The sequence below is a fragment of the Triticum aestivum genome, chromosome 6D (assembly GCF_018294505.1).
Source record: "Triticum aestivum cultivar Chinese Spring chromosome 6D, IWGSC CS RefSeq v2.1, whole genome shotgun sequence".
In the NCBI taxonomy this organism is placed as follows: domain Eukaryota; kingdom Viridiplantae; phylum Streptophyta; class Magnoliopsida; order Poales; family Poaceae; genus Triticum; species Triticum aestivum.
In genome coordinates, this window is record NC_057811.1 from 42,540,959 (window position 1) to 42,560,943 (window position 19,985).

Sequence of the window (19,985 nt, forward strand, 5' to 3'; positions counted from 1 at the left end):
AAAATCACTAGCACTATTCATATGGACACCACTAGCAGGCGTGAGTTGATGGACGCATATGCAAATGTACCATTGATTACATCCAACAAGTCATCAACCCACAACGACAACGAGGATTCACATTGGATTATAGATCATTTCCAACAAAACATTCTAGTAAAGTTTTTCTCACACAACAAATAACAAAGCAATGAAATGAACTTCAACTCAACCACTCATCGGCGTTGGAAACACTTGCTTTGAACCAGAAGTGATTCTCTGGGAAGGGCCAGCTACTGTCAATCTCGAGACCAACGCATGACTGATCATCCAGGCTGAAGCGGCCTATGCCTGGACCCATATTGGGACGGTAGGGAAGCATAGCAACGTCCGAGGTATAGATACAGTTGCTTCTCATAAATGGTAGTAATGTTGTGTCAACAACAGCTGGATCGCCTTCCACCATCATTGGATAGTTTTGTCTAAGGAGGAGCGAGTTTCCTCCAAGACTTTCAATACTGAACCAGGGAGAAGGTGTTGGCGCTAGTACACTAGTATCCATCCTGAGTACCCTGCAACGGATGTTGGAATAGGTCCGGAGAGTGCGACCATGCGAGACAACAACTGCTTCCTTAGTAACATCAGCAGTGCCCTGTATAGAGACAAGAAGAGGTGATCCATCGGAATAAGTTGCCAGGCGCCACTGAGTATATGGGTCCTACTCGTCCTCATGCTCATGATCATCAGCATCGTCATCTCCCCCTTGGTTATAAATTTTTTCAAGTATAGGTGGTGGAATGTTCACAGGACCTTGGAAACACAAGAAGGTTAATTAGTAAAGGGAAACTAGCTAACCCGCATGCATGTGGATGAAACAATTATAATTACGGTGGAAGAAAAGCGTACCGAAAGCATCAATATTCCATGCAAAAACAGTGCCACGAGTGGTGGCAGCAAACACAAGACCCTCGTATTGAATTGCATCACAGCACTCATCCGTGTACAGAAATTGATTTTTGAGCAATATCCATCGAGGCGTGGAAGTAAGGACGACAACAAGCTTGTCGAAGATAGCAACACCTTCATAGTTTGTGTAATCCCAAGAGCAGTTGGGAACTTGACAAATTGCTATCTTCCGTAGACGACAGTCATCATGATCATATTTGAACTCACGTAGAATACCGGTGTACTCAACCTCTAGGCAGTTGTCTGAGATTTTTGGAAGTGGAACCCGGTGACGAGTGTACACATTCACAAGTTCCCACTCGCAGTTGTACCCAATATAAACAACCCAATCTCCATTTGCGCATGCCCAAGCCTTGCCCTCAAGCGATGGCATATTAACATCATACGTATCATTATAATGCGGCATCAACTTGCACAAGGCGAGGATTCCCTCGTCCCCGCGCCAGTCAGCAGGGTCACGGCGAAGAAGATAGGGGAGATCAAACTGCTCCTGGACCCTTGGGTTCCTTATAATGATGTTATTAGTTGAGTCGAGAATGGTCTTGAACGAACCTGCCATGCTAGCCGAGGTGATGACGTCGCACTGATCAATGAGTTCCTCCACCACGTCATCTTTCAGATCGGGCAAGAATAACGGGGTCGTTTCCGGCCTATTCCCTCCATGGAGAAGATGATCGAACAATGGCAGAAGGAAGGGTGAAGGCAAATGGAGGGACGAGGAGCGTGCGACAGCAGTTCCAAATCGAGAGGGAAAGGCAAAGAGGCGGTGGACGGTTGCCATGGTACACGAAGAGGCGCCTGGGGAGCGAACCGTTGCCCCAGAGGTCACACACTGATGACAAGGGCCGAGTGAACCGCATGCGTATATCACACACACCTTGATCTGGCTGACCATTTCTTTTGTGTTGCCTAATCACAAACAGTTCATCCGAGTGAACCGTATGCTGTATATCGCACACACCTTCATCTGGCTGCCCATTTCTTTTGTGTTGCCTAATCACAAACAGTTCATCTGAGTGAACCGAATGATGTGTATCGCACACGCCTTCATTTGGCTACCCGTTTCTTTTGTTCCTCCTCATCGCAAACAGTTAATTGAACTGAACCGTATGCCCTTCATCGCACATGCAACTAAAATCTGAACCGTATTTGATGCATCCGTCATCGCAAACGATTTATACATTTTTGACGGTTTTCATACACCACCGTTTGTGATTATTGCATCGCACACAGTTTCTCGAAGGGTCTCTGATCGTAGTGTCGCATTAGCAGCATCCTGCAGTAGTGTTACCATCAGCGTCCGTCTTCCTCTTAAAGATCCATTTATTTTTATGGCTTGCCGATCATCGGGCAAATCCACCAAAGTCCACACTTTGTTCTGATACATGGAACCTATCTCAGATTTCATGGCCTCAAGCCATTTTCTGGAATCTGGGCTCATCGTAGCTTCTTCATAGTTCATAGGTTCGCTGTTGTCCAACAACATGACTTCCAGGACAGGATTACCGTACCACTCTGGTGCGGAACATGTTCTGATCGACCTACGAGGTCCATTAGTAACTTGATCTAAAGTTTTATGATCATCATTATTAGCTTCCTCTCTAGTTGGTGTAGGCATCACGGGAACGATTTTCTCTGATGTGCTACTTTCCAATTCGAGAGAAGGTACAATTACCTCATCAAGTTCTAATTTCCTCCCACTCACTTCTTTCAAGAGAAATCCTTCTCTAGAAAGGATCCATTCTTGGCAACAAAGATCTTGCCTTCGGATATGTGGTAGAAGGTGTACCCAATTGTTTCCTTAGGGTATCCTATGAAGACACACTTCTTCGATTTGGGTTCGAGCTTATCAGGCTGAAGCCTTTTGACATAAGTGTCGCAACACCAAACTTTAAGAAACGACAGGTTAGGTTTCTTGCCAAACCACAGTTCATACGGTGTCGTCTCAACAGATTTGGACGGTGCCCTGTTTAACGTGAATGCAGCTGTCTCTAATGCATAGCCCCAAAATGATAGTGGTATATCGGTAAGAGACATCATAGATCATACCATATATAATAAAGTACGGTTATGACATTCAAACACACCATTACGCTATGGTGTTCCAGGTGACGTGAGTTGTGAAACAATTCCACATTGTTTTAAATGAAGGCCAAACTCGTAACTCAAATATCCGCCTCCGTGATCATATCGTAGAAACTTTATTTTCTTGTTACACTGATTCTCCACTTCACTCTGAAATTATTTGAACTTTTCAAATGTTTCAGACTTGTGTTTCATCAAGCAGATATGCCCATGCCTACTCAAATCATCTGTGAAGATCAGAAAATAATGATACCCGCCGCGTGCTTCAACACTCATCAGACCGCATACATCGGTATGTATTATTTCCAGTAAGTCATTAGCTCGCTCCATTGTTCCGGATAACGGAGTTTTAGTCATCTTGCCCATGAGGCATGGTTCGCAAGTATCAAATGATTCATAATCAAGTGATTCCTGTAGTGACCAGACCTCAAACACTCTGATCTCTGTGCATCAGTGTCATCCCTAGATCGGTAATGCTGACACGCACAGTACTTGAAGGATTTGTAACAGAGTAGCAATCACACACTTATTACATCGAATTTCTCCAAAGTGAACTTATTACAATAAATATGGCTTAAGGCCATGTAATACGATAACAGCGGAAGGCTGGGAAGATAAAGTGAGTCCATGAACTCCAATGGCATCAATGAGTGAAAGACAACGACCTATGGCTCCTTACTCGTCGTCTGAAAAGTCTACAACATGATACGTTGCAGCCCGAAACGGGTCAGCACATGGAATATGCTGGCAAGGCAACACAAAAGAGTAATGAACAGACTAATGCTATCACTACATGCATATATGGCTGGTGGAGGCTGTATGGTTAATATGTTTTGCGGAAAGCCAATTTTTCCCTACAACAAAGGAATAAAGTTTACTTAACTATCATGGTAGTTGTTAAACATTGAGAAGGTTCACTCAACTCTATCCCAATTAAGCATCATTATTAAACCCAATCAAATTATATTAAAAGTGATGAGATCCACATGATAAATCCAAGAACTAGATACTCAACATGTCCATAACCGGGGACACGACTAACCATGATTAGTTTGTACACTCTGCAGAGGTTTGTGCACTTTTCCCCACAAGACTCGATCTCCTCCGTTGGATTTCTCGCACTACATGATGTTTGAGAAACGGATGACCGAGACACAGTCTTTCCGAAGAGGTCCCCTTAACCGATAGATAGGCCTGTACACCTATAATCCCCTACATCTGCTAGCCCATCATGGAAAGGTTTCCCACAATTTACTCAACTATGCCAGAGCCCATAATGGCATGTGGCTACACACGGAAGTTTCTAGCATGAATAATCTTATGATCCCTTTTAGCCTGGGTGGCAGTCCATACGAGAATCACACGGTACCCCGGGATTTTCAAAAATAAAGACAACACTGGGTTCCCCAGGTGCCTCAATCCACCCAGATGTGTATTAAAGTTGCCACCTTAAGTTAACCATTAATTAGCAATACTCACATCTGTCATGCATACACTCAAACCCAAACCACGTCTACGAGCATAGCATAGCAATATAAGCATAACGTAGAAGTAACTCCCAAGGATTTGATAAATAACAGGTGAATAGGTACTACCTCATCTACTTCCCAAACCCACAATTTAATCAGATCTTAACCATGTAATTGTTTGAGGATTGATCTAATGCAATAAAACTGGGTAGTAAAGAGATATGATCAAAGTGTTACTTGCCTTGCTGATGATCCGTGAAACCTAGAGAGTCATAGTAGCACGCTTCGCACTCCGGGTACTCTATCGCAAACAAACAAGCATACAATAAGCAATCAAGCAACGATGCATAGGTAAAACTCAAATAAGAATATCTAACCAGAAAGTTCAACTTAAGAACTCCGGTTTGCAAAAAGAATCAAATCAAATGAAGCAACGAAACTCAAATTGCGAAAGAAACAAGCTTCATTTACTAATCTGCACTAAAGTCAAATTTTATAGTAGCAAAAACATGTTTAAGTTGATTAAATAGAAAGAGGGCTTCGAGACGAAACTCTAGGCGCTTGAATCGCCTGATTCCGATAAAGGAGCGAAAAGATAAACTGAAACGAAAATCGGATCAGAAATCGCGATCGAAAATAATCGCGAAAAATCTGAGAAAAAGAAAAACTAACGAACGAACGTTCGTTGTCTGCGGTAAAACGGTGAAAACAGTAAAAAAAACCGGGATCTAGGGTTTAAAAAAAAAACCGATCGGTTTTCTTGCGAAAACCGATGCGGCAGCGGCGGCTACCTCCGGCGAGGTCCGGCGAGACGACGGCGGCGGCGGCGCTGGCGGGTTCGGGCGGCGGCTAGGGTTTCGGGTGCGGGGGCTGCGGCTCGGGCCTCCGCGGCTTATAAAGGCCGGCCGGGCTAGTGTCCAGGTCGGACACGGCCCGGTTAGGTCGGTAACCTTTTTTTTAATTATTCCACACAGAAAAACAAATAAAAGAAATACTAAACGGACTCCAAGGTGAACATTTATTTGGGACTCTAATGCAATTTTGAAAAACACATATTTTTCCTAATTCAAATAAAATAGCAATAAAACTCCGAATAAAAATCTTATTTGATTTTAATATTAAATCTCCAATATTTCTTTATTTTTAGGAAGTCATTTTATCCTCTCTCTTTTATTTTCATGAAAGAAATATTCGAAGAGAAAATAATTAAAATCAAACGATCCTCTTTTCAAAATTCGAGAAAACTCAAATATGAAAATAACGAAATCCCCAACTCTCTCCGTGGGTCCTTGAGTTGCGTAGAATTTCTAGGATCAAGCCAAAATGCAATAAAATATGATATGCAGTGATGATCTAATGTATAACATTCCAAATTGAAAATTTGGGATGTTACAAGTCCAAAATCCCATCTGCATGGAGTTTCTTCATGCACTTTACACCAATATGACCTAAACGGCAGTGCCACAAGTATGTTGCACTATCATTATCAACTTTGCATCTTTTGGCATCAATATTATGAATATGTGTATCACTACGATCGAGATTCAATAAACCATCCACATTGGGTGTATGACCATAGAAGGTTTTATTCATGTAAATAGAACAACAATTATTCTTTGACTTAAATGAATAACCGTATTGCAATAAACATGATCAAATCATATTCATGCTTAACGCAAACACCAAATAACATTTATTTAGGTTCAACACTAATCCTGAAGGTAGAGGGAGTGTGCGATGGTGACTGTATCAACCTTGGAATCACTTCCAACACACATCGTCACCTTGCCCTTAACTAGTCTCTATTTATTCGCAACTCCTGTGTCGAGTTACTAATCTTAGCAAATGAACCGGTATCAAATACCCAGGGGCTACTATTAATAATAGTAAGGTACACATCAATAACATGCATATCAAATATACCTTTGTTCACTTGGCCATCCTTCTTATTCGACAAGCATTTGGGGCAGTTCCGTTTCCAGTGACCATTTCCTTTACAGTAGAGGTACTCAGTTTCAGGCTTGGGTCCAGCTTTGGGCTTCTTCATGGGAGCGGCAACTTGCTTGCCATTCTTCTTGAAGTTCCCTCTCATTCCCTTGCCCCTTTTCTTGAAACTAGTGGTCTTGTTAGCCATCAACTTGATGCTCTTTCTTGATTTCTACCATCGCCAATTCAGCATCGCGAAGAGCTCAGGAATCATTTTCGTCATACCTTGCATATTATAGTTCATCACGAACTTCTATTAGGTTGGTGATAGTGACTAGAGAACTTTGTCAATCACTATCTTATCTGGAAGATTAACTCCCACTTGATTCAAGCGATTGTAGTACCCAGACATTCTGAACACATGCTCACTAGTTGAACTATTCTCCTCCATCTTGTAGGCAAAGTACTTGTCAGGGGTCTCATTATTGGGGAACGCAGTAATTTCAAGAAATTTCCTACGCACACGCAAGATCATGGTGGTGCATAGCAACGAGAGGAGAGAGTATGTCTACATACCCTCGTAGACCGAAAGTGGAAGCGTTATGACAACGCGGTTGATGTAGTCGTACATCTTCACGATCGACCGTTCCTAGTACCGAAAGTACGGCACCTGCGCGATCTGCACACGTTCGGCTCGGCGACGTCCCACGAACTCACGATCAGCGGAGTGTCGAGGGAGAGCTACGTCAGCACGACGGCATGATGACGATGAGGATGAAGCTACCGGCGCAGGGCTTCGCCTAAGCACTGCAACGATATGACCGAGGTAGATTATGGTGGAGGGGGGCACCACACACGGCTAAGAGATCAATGATCAACTTGTGTGTCCCCATGGGGTGCCCCCTTCCCCCGTATATAAAGGAGTGGAGGAGGGGAGGGGCCGGCCCTCTCTATGGTGCGCCCTAGGGGAGTTGGGAGTAGGATTCCCCCCTTCCCTAGTTGGAGTAGGAGAGGAAGGGAAGGAGGAGTAGGATAGAAGGAAAGGGGGGCCGCCTCCCCCAAACCTATTCCAATTCGGCCTCCTGCCAAAGGGGGGCGCACCAGCCCCTTGTGGGCTCGTGTGCTTCCTTCTTATGGCCCATAAGGCCCATAACTTCTCCCGGGGGGTTCCGGTAACCTCCCGGTACTCCGGTAAATGCCCGAACTCACCCGGAACCATTCCGATGTCCAAACATAGCCTTCCAATATATCGATCTTTACGTGTCTACCATTTCGAGACTCCTCGTCATGTCCGACTCCGAACAACCTTCGGTACATCAAATCACATAAACTCATAATACCGATCGTCACCAAACGTTAAGCGTGCGGACCCTACGGGTTCGAGAACTATGTAGACATGACTGAGACTCATCTCCGGTCAATAACCAATAGCGAAACCTGGATGCTCATATTGGTTCCTACATATTCTACGAAGATCTTTATCGGTCAAACCGCATAACAACATACTTTGTTCCCTTTGTCATCGGTATGTTACTTGCCCGAGATTCGATCGTCGGTATCTCAATACCTAGTTCAATCTCGTTACCGGCAAGTCTCTTTACTCGTTCCGTAATGCATCATCCCGCAACTAACACATTAGTCACATTGCTTGCAAGGCTTATAGTGATCAGCATTACCGAGAGGGCCCAGAGATACCTCTCCGACAATTGGAGTGACAAATCCTAATCTCGATCTATGCCAACTCAACAAGTACCATCTGAGACACCTATAGAGCATCTTTATAATCACCTAGTTATGTTGTGACGTTTGATAGCACACAAGGTGTTCCTCCGGTATTCGGGAGTTGCATAATCTCATAGTCTGAGGAACATGTATAAGTCATGAAGAAAGCAGTAGCAATGAAACTGTAACGATCATAATGCTAACCTAACGATTGGGTCTTGTCCATCACATCATTCTCCTAATGATGTGATCCCGTTCATCAAATGACAACACATGTCTATGGTTTAGGGATCATAACCATCTTTGATAAATGAGCTAGTCAAGTAGAGGCATACTAGGGACACTTTGTTTTGTCTATGTATTCAAACATGTACTAAGTTTCGAGTTAATACAATTCTAGCATGAATAATAAACATTTATCATGAAATAAGGAAATAAATAATAACTTTATTATTGCCTCTAGGGCATATTTCCTTCAGTCTCCCACTTGCACTAGAGTCAATAATCTAGTTCACATCGCCATGTGATTTAACACCAATAGTTCACATCACCATGTGATTAACACCCATAGTTCACATCGTTATGTGACCAACACTCAAAGGATTACTAGAGTCAGTAATCTAGTTCACATCGCCATGTGACTAAAACACCCAAAGAGTACTAAGGTGTGATCATGTTTTGCTTGTGAGAGAAGTTTAGTCAACGGGTCTGCCAAATTCAGATTCGTATGTATGTTGCAAATTTCTATGTCTATAATGCTCTGCACGGAGCTAGTTTAGCTAATTGCTCCCACTTGTAATATGTATCTGGATTGTGACTTAGAGTCATCCAGATCGGTGTCAAAGATTGCATCGACGTAACTCTTTACGACGAACTCTTTATCACCTCCATAACCGAGAAATATTTCCTTAGTCCTCTAAGGATAATTTTGACCGCTGTCCAGTGATCTACTCCTAGATCAAAATTATACTCCCTTGCCAAACTCAGGGCAGGGTATACAATAGGTCTGGTACACAGCATGACATCCTTTATAGAACCTATGGCTGAGGCATAGGGAATGACTTTATGCTTTGAGTCTTACTCAACTTCACACCTTGCAACACAGGCAAGAACTCCTTCTTTGACTATTCCATTTTGAACTACTTCAAAAACTTGTCAAGGTATGTACTCATTGAAAAAACTTATCAAGCGTCTTGATCTATCTCTATAGATCTTGATGCTCAATATGTAAGCAGGTTCACCGAGGTCTTTTTTTCAAAAACTCCTTTCAGACACTCCTTTATGCTTTCCAGAAAATTCTACATTATTTCCGATCAACAATATGTCATTCACATATACTTATCAGAAATGATGTAGTGCTCCCACTCACTTTCTTGTAAATACAGGCTTCACCATAAGTCTGTATAAAACTATATGCTTTGATCAACTTATCAAAGCGTATATTCCAACTCCGAGATGCTTGCACTAGTCCATAGATGGATCGCTGGAGCTTGCATATTTTGTTAGCACCTTTAGGATCGACAAAACCTTCTGGTTGCATCACATACAACTCTTCTTTAAGAAATCCATTAAGGAATGCAGGTTTGACATCCATTTGCCAAATTTCATAAAATGCGGCAATTGCTAACATGATTCGGACAGACTTTTAAGCATCGATACAAGTGAGAAAATCTCATCGTAGTCAACACCTTGAACTTGTCGAATACATTTTTGCGACAATTCGAGCTTTGTAGATAGTACCACTACTATCAGCGTCCGTCTTCCTCTTGAAGATCCATTTATTCTCTATTGCTTGTTGATCATCGGGCAATTCAACCAAAGTCCATACTTTGTTCTCATACATGGATCCCATCTCAGATTTCATGGCCTCAAGCCATTTCGCGGAACCCGGGCTCATCATCGCTTCCTCATAGTTCGTAGGTTCATCATGGTCAAGTAACATGACCTCCAGAACAGGATTACCGTACCACTATGGTGCGGATCTTACTCTGGTTGATCTACGAGGTTCAGTAGTAACTTGATCCGAAGTTATATGATCATCATCATTAGCTTCCTCACTAATTGGTGTAGGAGTCACATGAACTGATTTCTGCGATGAACTACTTTCCAATAAGGGAGCAGGTAAAGTTACCTCATCAAGTTCTACTTTCCTCCCACTCATTTCTTTCTAGAGGAACTCCTTCTCTAGAAAGGATCCATTCTTAGCAACGAATGTCTTGCCTTCGGATATGTGATAGAAGGTGTACCCAACAATCTCCTTTGGGTATCCTATGAAGACACATTCCTCCGATTTGGGTTTGAGCTTATCAGGTTGAAACTTTTTCACATAAGCATTGCGACCTCAAACTTAGGTTTTTGCCAAACCATAGTTCATACGGTGTCGTCTCAACGGATTAGACGGTGCCCTATTTAACGTGAATGTAGCTCTCTCTAATGCATAACCCCAACACGATAGTGGTAAATCGGTAAGAGACATCATAGATTGCACTATATCCAATAAAGTATGGTTATGACGTTCGGACACACCATTATGCTGTGGTGTTCCAGGTGGCATGAGTTTGTGAAACTATTCCACATTGTTTTAATTGAAGACCAAACTCAAATATTCGTCTCCGTGATCAGATCGTAGAAACTTTATTTTCCTGTTACGATGATTTTCCACTTCACTCTGAAATTCTTTGAACTTTTCAAATGTTCCAGACTTATGTTTCATCAAGTAGATATACCCATATCTGCTCAAATCATCTGTGAATGTTAGAAAATAACGATACCCGCCGCGAGCCTCAATACTCATCAGACCGCATACATCAGTATGTATTATTTCTAATAAGTCAGTCACTCGCTCCATTGTTCCGGAGAACGGAGTCTTAGTCATCTTGCCCATGAGGCATGGTTCGCAAGCATCAAGTGATTCATAATCAAGTGATTCCAAAAGCCCATCAGCATGGAGTTTCTTCATGCACTTTACACCAATATGACCTAAACGACAGTGCCACAAATAAGTTGCACTATCATTATTAACTTTGCATCTTTTGGCATCAATCTTATGGATATGTGTAACACTGCGATCGAGATTCAATAAACCATTCACATTGGGTGTATGACCATTGAAGGTTTTATTCATGTAAACAGAGTAACAATTATTCTCTGACTTAAATGAATAACTGTATTGCAATAAACATGATCCAATCATATCCATGCTCAACGCAAACACCAAATAACATTTATTTTGGTTCAACACTAATCCCGAAGGTAAAGGGAGTGTGCGATGGTGATCTTATCAACCTTGGAATCACTTCCAACACACATCGTTACTTCGCCCTCAACTAGTCTCTGTTCACTTTGCCACTCCTGTTTCGAGTTACTACTCTTAGCAACTGAACCAGTATTAAATACCGAGGGTTGCTATAAACACTAGTAAAGTGCACATCAATAACATGTATATCAAATATACTTTTGTTCACTTTGCCATCCTTCTTATCCGCCAATTATTTGGGGTAGTTCCGCCTCCAGTGACTATTCCCTTTTGCAGTAGAAGCACTCAATTTCAAGCTTAGGTCTTAGCTTTGGGCTTCTTCACGGGAGTGACAACTTGCTTGCCATTCTTTTGAAGTTCCCTTTCTTTCCCTTGCCCTTTTAGTTGAAACTAGTGGTCTTGTCAACCATCAACACTTGATGCTTTTCTTGATTTCTACCTTTGCCGATTTCAGCATCGCGAAGAGCTCGGGAATTACTTTTGTCGTCCCTTTCATATTATAGTTTATCACGAAGTTCTAGTAACTTGGTGATAGTGACTAGAGAACTTTGTCAATTACTATCTTATCTAGAATATTAACTCCCACTTGATTCAAGCAATTGTAGTACCCAGACAATTTGAGCACATGCTCACTAGTTGAGCTATTCTCCTCCATCTTGTAGCAAAGTGCTGTCAGAGGTCTCATACCTCTCGACACGGGCATGAGTATGAAATACCAATTTCAACTCTTGGAACATCTTATATGCTCCGTGGCGTTCAAAACATTTTTGAAGTCCCGGTACTAAGCCGTAAAGCATGGTGCACTAAACTATCAAGTAGTCATCATACCGAGCTTGTCAAACGTTCATAACATCTGCATCTGCTCCTGCAATATTTCTGTCACCTAGCGGTGCATCAAGGACATAATTCTTCTGTTCAGCAATGAGGATAATCTTCAGATCATGGACCAAGTCCGCATCTTTGCTACTAACATCTTTCAACTTAGTTTTCTCTAGGAACATATCAAAAATAAACGGGGAGCTACATCGCGAGCTATTGATCTACAACATAGATTTGCAAATACTATCAGGACTAAGTTCATGATAAATTAAAGTTCAATTAATCATATTACTTAAGAACTCCCACTTAGATAGACATTTGTCTAGTCATCTAAATGATCACGTGATCCATATCAACTAAACCATGTCCGATCATCACGTGAGATGGAGTAGTTTTCAATGGTGAACATCACTGTGTTGATCATATCTACTATATGAGTCATGCTCGACCTTCCGGTCTCAGTGTTCCGAGGCCATATCTGCATATGCTAGGCTCGTCAAGTTTAACCCAAGTATTCTGCGTGTGCAAAACTGGTGAAGGAAATATGCCCTAGAGGCAATAATAAAGTTATTATTTATTTCCTCATATCATGATAAATGTTTATTATTCATGCTAGAATTGTATTAACCGGAAACATAATACATGTGTGAATACATAGACAAACATAGTGTCACCAGTATGCCTCTACTTGACTAGCTCGTTGATCAAAGATGGTTGAGTTTCCTAACCATAGACATGAGTTGTCATTCGATTAATGGGATCACATCATTAGGAGAATGATGTGATTGACTTGACCCATTCCGGTAGCTTAGCACTTGATCGTTTAGTTTACTGCTATTGCTTTCTTCTTGACTTATACATGTTCCTATGACTATGAGATTATGCAACTCCCGATTACCGGAGGAACACTTTGTGTGCTACCAAATGTCACAACATAACCGGGTGATTATAAAGGTGCTCTACAGGTGTCTCCGATGGTACTTGTTGAGTTGACATAGATCGAGATTAGGATTTGTCACTCCGATTGTCGGAGAGGTATCTCTGGGCCCTCTCGGTAATGCACATCACTATAAGCCTTGCAAGCAATGTGACTAATGAGTTAGTTGCAGGATGATGCATTACGGAACGAGTAAAGAGACTTGCCGGTAAAGAGATTGAGCTAGGTATTGAAATACCGACGATCGAATCTCGGGCAAGTAATATACCGATGACAAAGGGAACAACGTATGTTGTTATGCGGGTTGACCGATAAAGATCTTTGTAGAATATGTAGGAACCAATATGAGCATCCAGTTTCCGCTATTGGTTATTGACCGGAGACGTGTCTCGGTCATGTCTACATAGTTCTCGAACCCGTAGGGTCCGCACGCTTAAAGTTCTGTGATGATCGGTATTATGAGTTTATATGTATTGATGTACCGAAGGTATTTCGGAGTCCCGGATATGATCACGGACATGACGAGGAGTCTCGAAATGGTCGAGACATAAAGATTGATATATTGGAAGCCTATATTTGGACGTCGGAAGAGTTCTGGGTGAAATCGGGATTATACCGGAGTGCCGGAGGGGTTACCAGAACCCCCCGGGGGTTAATGGGCCTTGTTGGGCCCTAGTGGAGAGGGAGGGGCCGGCCAGGGCAGGCCGCGCGCCCCCTCCCCCTCTGGTCTGAATTGGACTAGGAAGGGGGGCACCCCCCTTTCCTTCTCCTTCTCCCCCTTCCTTTCCCCCTCCTAGTAGGAGTAGGAAAGAGGGGAGTCCTACTCCTACTAGGAGGAGGATTCCTCCTGGCGCGCCCTACAGGTCCGGACCCCTTGCTCCTTTATATACGGGGGTAGGGGGCACCCTAGGACACACAAGTTGATCATTGATCTCTCCCAGCCATGTGCGGTGCGCCCCTCCACCATAATCCACCTCGGTCATATCGTACCGGTGCTTAGGCGAAGCCCTGCGTCGGTAGCTTCATCAACATTGTCACCACGCCGTCGTGCTGACGACACTCTCCCTTGAGCTCTACTGGATCATGAGTTCGCGGGACGTCACTGAGTTGAACGTGCGCTGAACGCGGAGGTGCCGTACATTCGGTACTAAGGATCGGTCGATCGTGAAAATGTACGACTACATCAACCGCGTTGCCATAACGCTTCCGCTTACGGTCTACGAGGGTACGTGGACGACACTCTCCCCTCTCGTTGCTATGCATCACCATGATCTTGCGTGTGTGTAGGAATTTATTTGAAATTACTATGTTCCCCAATAGTGGCATCCGAGCCAGGTTTCTGCGTAGATGTTATATGCACGAGTAAAACACAAGTGAGTTGTGGGCGATACAAGTCATACTGCTTACCAACATGTCATACTTTGGTTCGGCGATATTGTTGGATGAAGCGGCCCAGACCGACATTACGCGTACGCTTACACGAGACTGGTTCTACCGATGTGCTTTGCACATAGGTGGCTGGCGGGTGTCAGTTTCTCACTACAAAAAAAATACACTTCCGGGATGATATGTGTTTGTCACAGTAGGTCACGTCTTCTGTCATGCATGTACATCCAATAAAATTTCCCACATTTCGATGGGATCCGAAATATTTTTATCCCGAAATTTCTAGTCAGATTAAATACAATTTAAATATAAATTTATATTACGTAAAAATCCAACAAAACATTGCGCTCGCAACCATTAATGAAATTAAAATTTTCAATATCCAAAAATAATATTTTATAAAGTAATTACGTGTTTAGTGCATTTTTTATAGTTACTGCCCAGTTTTTATAATTACATCCCATTTATTATTTCTTAAAGCCCATTTTCTTGTTAAGCGTAATGCATACCTCCTAGGAAAGATTTGCAGCCCAGCGGGGCGGAGAATAACAACTTGACCTTGCCTGGGAATTCCTAAAAAAAGTATAGCCGGGCTAGCCATTTTCAGCTTGAAAAAAATTAATATCTGGGCTGGATATCTGGCCTAGGCTAGACGGGCCACAGCCCACCCAGTTAATAGCTGCAGCGATGTTTTCGTTGTTGTTCAGAGGAGAAAAATTAATATCTGGGCTAAACATCGCTCAAGAAAAACTCTGCAGTGCTCACAGCTCAAAAACACAAATACTGCTCGAGCTGCTTGGTCCCAGCTGTCGGCCACTTCTTGTGCATTTCTCTCGTTTATTGACTACATAGGTTGATAATGGTGTGGGACCGTGATGTCAGGAAACCAGGAGGAAGCAAAAAATTATAGTTTTATATACTAATAAGGAGGCACTTGCGTACGTGCGGCTATGGACCTGGTGGGTCCCCACTGTCATCCTCTCCAAGTAAAGTCATCTCCTCATCCTCATGTCCGTTGACCATGTTGACAACGCGAGATGGCGGCGCCACGGCGAGCGCAACAACTCGAAGGACGACGGAGAGGGCCTCGCGGGCCCTACGGATGGTCTGATACAGCGCCCACTACTCATTCGAGAAGCCAGGATCATAGGGCCACATGTCCGCGACGGCATTGTCGTTCGCTTATTCATCGGTGCTCGTTGAGGAGACGGAGGTTGCAGCACAGGTCCTCCTGCGCTGGTAGCTCTTCCGCCACTAGGGCGTCGAAGTGCGGCCGCACCTGCTCTATGGTGAACACGGCATGAACCGGCTTGGACAGTGGCGCCGGCTCCTGGTCGGAAGCTACGTCCATCGTCTGATTGTCGTCGCTCAGCTCGGCGAGGTAGTGATACGTCTCCAACGTATCTATAATTTTTGATTGCTCCATGCTATATTATCTTCTGTTTTGGACATTATTAGGCTTTATTATTCACTTTTATATTATTTTTGGGAGTAACATATTAACCGGAGGCCCAGCCCAGAATTGCTATTTTTTGCCTATTTCAGAGTTTCACAAAAAAAGAATATCAAACGGAGTCCAAACGGAATGAAACCTTCGGGAACGTGATTTTCGGAACGAACATGATCCAGAGGACTTGGACCCTACGTCAAGAAAGCCACCAGGAAGCCATGAGGTAGGGGGCGCACCTACCCCCTGGGCGCGCCCTCCACCCTCGTGGGCCCCATGTTGCCCCACCGACGTACTCCTTCCTCCTATATATATCTACGTACCCCCAAACGATCAGATACGGAGCCAAAAACCTAATTCCACCGCCGCAACCTTCTGTACCCGTGAGATCCCATCTCAGGGCCTGTTCCGGAGCTCCGCCGGAAGGGCATCAATCACGGAAGGCTTCTACATCAACACCATAGCCTCTCCGATGAAGTGTGAGTAGTTTACCTCAGACCTTCGGGTCCATAGTTATTAGCTAGATGGCTTCCTCTCTCTTTTTGGATCTCAATACAATGTTCTCCCCCTCTCTTGTGGAGATCTATTCGATGTAATCTTCTTTTGCGGTGTGTTTGTTGAGACCGATCAATTGTTGGTTTATGATCAAGTTTATCTATGAACAATATTTGAATCTTCTGAATTCTTTTATGTATGATTGGTTATCTTTGCAAGTCTCTTCGAATTATCAGTTTGGTTTGGCCTACTAGATTGATCTTTCTTGCAATGGGAGAAGTGCTTAGCTTTGGGTTCAATCTTGCGGTGTCCTTTCCCAGTGACAGTAGGGGCATCAAGGCACGTATTGTATTGTTGCCATCGAGGATAACAAGATGGGGTTTATATCATATTGCATGAATTTATCCCTCTACATCATGTCATCTTGCTTAAAGCGTTACTCTATTCTTATGAACTTAATACTCTAGATGCATGCTGGATAGCGGTCGATGTGTGGAGTAATAGTAGTACATGCAGGCAGGAGTCGGTCTACTTGTCTTGGACGTGATGCCTATATACATGATCATGCCTAGATATTCTCATAACTATGCTCAATTCTGTCAATTGCTCAACAGTAATTTGTTCACCCACCGTAAATACTTATGCTCTTGAGAGAAGCCAGTAGTGAAACCTATGGCCCCCGGGTCTATTTTCCATCATATTAATCTCCCGACAACAAGCTATTTCTGGCGCCGTTTTTATTTTACTTTCTTTACTTTGCATCTTTATCATAAAAATACAAAAAATATTATCTTATCATATCTATCAGATCTCACTCTCGTAAGTGACCATGTAGGGATTGACAACCCCTTATCGCGTTGGTTGCGAGGATTTATTCGTTTGTGTAGGTGCGAGGGACTCATGTGTAGCCTCCTACTGGATTGATACCTTCACTACTGGAATTAGCTTATTTGCCGTCTGCCAGTTCTTTGCCGTCTGCTAGCTGATGGCAAAGAAGGTCTTTGCCATCCGCTTACAAAAAATGGACGGCAAAGAACTGGCTGATGGCAAAGAAGGATTTTGCCATCAGCCAGTTCTTTGCCGTCCGCTAACTGACGGCAAAGAGAGAGGTGGCCCCACTTTCGAGCTGATTAGATAAAAGAGAGAAAAATAGTGGACGGCAAAGCACGGCGGATGGCAAAGACCTAACTTCACTAACCTAACTAACGGCCGAGCCCCCCACCCCATTCCTCTCTGTTTCTCTTCCTCTCTCCTCCCGACGACCAGATCGACTCCCCGCCGCCCCCCGCCGCGCGGCGCCGCCCCCCACCCGCCGCCGACTCCACCACCCGCCGCCGCCCCCGCCACCCGCCGCAGCCTGCCCCATCGCCCCACCACCCCGCCGCCCCCCACCCGCCGACGCCCGTCGCCCCACCATCCCGCCGCCCCGGCGCCCCGCCGCCGGACCGTCCCACTGCCCCGGCGCCCCGCCGCCCCACCACCCGCCCACCACCCCGACGCCACCGCGGCCCCATCGGCCCCGCCTCCCTGCCGGCTCCCCCTAAGCTCCACCGCCCCGGAGCTCCACCGCCCGGAGCCCTGCCACCCCCGTCGCCACCACCACCCTGCCGCCCGCCGCCCCCGTCGCCACCGCCACCCCCGAGCTCCGGTGAGTTATTTTTTCTGTTTTTTCTTTTATTTGCTGTTTAATTGTTTGTGTTAGATTTAGGTCTACAAATGTGTTAGTGTTAGTGTTAGATTTAGTGCTAGATATGCGTTAGTGTTAGATTTAGTGCATGGGTTTTAGATAATTAGTTATATTATTAAAAGAAGTAGAAAAAAGATGAAAAAAGAAGAAGAAGAAAAGAAGAATATGTAGAAGGGGAAGAAGAAGAGAAGGAAAGAAGAAGAAGAAGAAAGGAAAGAAGAAGATGGATAGAAGGAAACACCCCGACCCCCTGACCCCGACACCCCAACCCCGACACGACACCCCGACACCCCGACCCCCTGACCCCCTGACCCCGACACCACACCCCGACACCCCGACCCCCTGACCCCCTGACCCCGACACCCCGACACCACACCCCGACCCCGACAGGACACCCCGACCCCGAAACAGTACCCTGACCCCGACACGGCACCCCGACACCGACACGACACCCCGACCCCCGACACCTCCCGAAAAGGTGCTCTTTGGCCTTCCAGAGGCCGACGGGGTCATATATTTGTGAATTATGAGTTAGGTAATATATTTTTTGATTTTGTTATGAAAAACATCATATATAATTGTGTTGATCGGGTGGATTTAAAGGTGCAGTTGTTTCATCCCTGCGAGGTTTGGTGTTCGACGACCTCCCCGTGCGTTTGACGAGCTCTGCCCCTTCGTTCGTGGGTGAGCACAAATGACATGTCCTCCTCCCCCCTTAATTATTTGCTCTGTTTCAGTGTTCGTGCCGATGAAACTTGATAGCTAGCTATATATCTGTCTTGAATCATCAGTATGCGTAACCAATATGTGTCTCCTGTTCGAAAGCGTTATAGTTATAAATATGCATGCATTTGCATATTTATAACCGTGATTCTTTTGAATTGTCCAACGCTATCCATGGACAGCCTGAGTATGTGTAGATTGGGTTCGTTTTCCCATATGCTTTGCTCCGGATCCGACGCATAAATTTCGTCAGTGCCTCCCCTGTTGTTCTCCGGGTACACATCCTCTCTGTTTATTACATAGACGTGTATCAGGAGAACAGCGGGGAGGTGCTGCCAAAATTTTGCTTCGGATCCGGAGCATAGCATGGGAAAATGAACCCAATCTACACATACTCGGGTGGGATTAGGACCTATCATTACCTATTAGAGTGTAGGTTGCATGGACGTAATAAAATTTACAAAGTAGATCAACTGATGAATATATACATGGTGAATTATATATATATATATTTTGTGTGTCCATTAGCTCTGAAAGTCAAGATGAGCTTTGTTAGAACAAATGGAGCACTGAATGCTTCAGAAAAACCAAGGGGTTTGTGCAAGCCGCATTTGCAAATGGCCAGAGGAAAACCTGGTGCCCCTGTTTACGGTGCGGCAATTGGGAAAAGAGGACAGAGGCTGAAATGGGCAAACACCTGCAGAAGAGTGGTTTTACGCCCGATTATACGGTGTGGACATATCATGGTGAGTCTGCCCAACGTGACCGAGCTGAGGTGGATCGTCATCACACCGACGAGCATGGTACTGGGATGGGAAACATGGTGCAAGACTTCGATGATGCTTGGGATTCAGACGAGGAGATGGAGGAATCTGCAAAGGCCTTCAATGAAATGTTGGAGTCTTCAAAACATCCGCTCCACGAGCACACTGAGCTTTGTCAGTTGGATGCCATCTCTCAAGTAATGGCTCTGAAGGCTCAGTTCAACTTGGGCAGAGAATGCTACGACGCAATGATGACAATATTTGGACGCTTTCTACCCAAAGGCCATGTAATGCCTGCAAACCTGTACCAGTCGGACAAAATCC